This window comes from Anneissia japonica, unplaced genomic scaffold (genome assembly GCF_011630105.1).
Source record: "Anneissia japonica isolate Jap-2015-1 unplaced genomic scaffold, ASM1163010v1 scaffold288015_len651517_cov191, whole genome shotgun sequence".
NCBI lineage: Eukaryota > Metazoa > Echinodermata > Crinoidea > Comatulida > Comatulidae > Anneissia > Anneissia japonica.
Genome location: NW_022751954.1, coordinates 508,712 through 511,211, shown reverse-complemented (window position 1 = coordinate 511,211; position 2,500 = coordinate 508,712). Strand labels below are relative to the sequence as shown.

The 2,500-nt window shown below is 32.6% G+C and overlaps 1 pseudogene; it reads right to left on the bottom strand.

Annotated features, from left to right (window-relative positions):
- LOC117122018 overlaps positions 1-2,500 on the bottom strand; it is a 21,207-nt pseudogene that overhangs the window by 14,677 nt on the left and 4,030 nt on the right.

The following is a 2,500-nucleotide window of genomic DNA, read 5'->3' as shown; positions in this document are numbered from 1 at the left end:
TCATGTACAACAACTTCAATGGGGGTATCTTGTGTGTCATCGGGCATGACATCTTTCATGTCATCTGGCATGACATCCTCCTTCGCATCTTGCATCACTACTTGCGCCATATCTTTGGTCACATCTTGTGCAACATCTTGGACCAAAGGCGATGCCGGTGCAGGTTCATTAGGAATGACTCTAATAGTTGAACGGAGATTCCCTCTTCCTGCTGGAAATTGCAAAAAAAAACAAAATCATGTAAAATTTGTCCAGTTCCCATTTTCATCAATGAAATGATCATGAGTTGCTAGTGAAGGAACAGTTGGCATAACAATGTGACCTGAGTGAGAATCAATGGAAAAGACTAAGTCATAAATGCTATGCCATCTGTTCCAATAAATGTACACTTTGTCCACCAGATGAAAACACTCTGAAATAACTTTTACTATCGATATTCCCTTTATTATCTAGAAGTTATTGGCTATTTTCAGTATTTCTACTTTCAATTCCTCAATTTACATAAGGTTTTTGCGCTGCACCTTTAGGCTGTAACGATCAAGAGGATATAGTCATTAAGAAACTGTAGGTAGCAGTAGCTTTTACTACGAAAAAATGGGAATTCCAAACTAAGCAATGCGCATGCGCAGTTACCAAGTGATAATGTCCGTGAATTATATATAAAAACACAGTGAGCATGCACTTGGAGATGCTAGACAGCCAGTGAGCATGTGCAGTTAAGTGACATTATCGAGCCACGTCGAGCATGCGCAGTTACCAAAAAGACGTCTCAGGAACCAAATAGCGGCTGCGAAGACGTCTCAGGAACCATATAGCGGCTGCGAAGAGATTATGATTACCAAAAAAATTGTCTTAGGAACCAAACAGTGGCTGCGAAGAGGGTATGAAATAGAAACAGGAAACTATATATGTTATGGATGGAAAATAATGAGAACTCCAGCTGGTCGAAAGCCTCTATTTTGGCTATCTTTACAGCCAGTTCATCAGTGTTCGTTAGGGGAAAAAGTATACTAGGCTCTATCGTCGTATCTACGTATGTAAACCTATGTAGAAACTGACAACACAACCTAGGCCCTACTACTGGCCAATTTGTAGGGCCAGGGTATTCAACAGTTAATGTTGAAAAATACGGTGCCTTACGCTGAACAGGGTTAGGCTTACTATTATCGAGATATCGTAAGGTACTCATCTTAGATGACCCACCCTTTGATAATTTCATATTCGTTTGGATAATTTTATTATTTTAACATCAATTTTATTTTTAAAATAATCTTTAATTCATATACAGTATAATGCATATTGCAGTAAAAAATTAGGCCTATCCTTAACAATAAATAAGCATATAGGCTAACTTAAATATGATACAAAATTTACTCATAGGATAAATTTGGAAGTAGCTGTATACACAAGTTGAATAAGATACAAAGTTGCTGCATTTTTTTAAAGGAAATATTTTTTGTTTACCATTCTTTTTGACTTTTAGCGGTGGATGTTCCTCTTGGCGCACATTACCTGTTAAATTACAAAAACTAAATGAATTATCCTATATCCAATGTAAATATTACATTTTAAAAAACACCTAATAAGATTCTTGCCATTTGGTTGATTATAGGGTTACATGAAATATATTAATATATCAATTCAATAAAAAAGTACACAATTTTTTGTTCTACATGTATTTGTTACACTTTGTTGCTGTAAAAAAGTATAAATTATGAAAACCTAGATTGATCGCATCCTACCTTTGATGTTTTAAACCTTTGTATGCAGACAATATGGGTAATTATATAAATCGACCAATCAAATGACTTTGTGAGATAGGACAAAATAATTTATTTCGGTGAAGATGTTTTTTTTGTTGTTGGGTAAATGTACAATGGCTTGAATGAATATGTAGTAGACAACAAACTATATTAAAAATAACAAAGCCTTGGCATGTGATAAAAAATATGGATATATTATGAATTAATTTTTATTAATATTAATTAGTATCTTTCTTTTCATAATGATTTTTGTAAATGTTTACACAAATAATTATATCAAACCTTCAAGCTCATTTTGCTCAAAAACCTGCGTGACAGGTTGCACTGCATCTTGGACTGAAGGATCAGGAATGATTCTATTGATCTCACGGACCTTCCCTCTTTCTACTGGAAATATCAAAAACAAAATCATGTGAAATTTGTCCTGTGTGAGATGCTATCAATGGAATGACCATGAACTTTTAGTGAAGGAACAGTTGGTGTAAATAGGTTACAAGTAACCCCGCATGTATATATATACATATATATATATACGTGTATATATATACGTATATATATGTATATTATGTATATATGTACATGTATATATACATATATATACATGTATATATATGTATACGTGTATATATATACGTATACATGTACATATATATGTATATGTGTATATATATAAATAATATATATATAAATAAAATATATAAATATAAATAAATAAATAAACATACATACAATATATA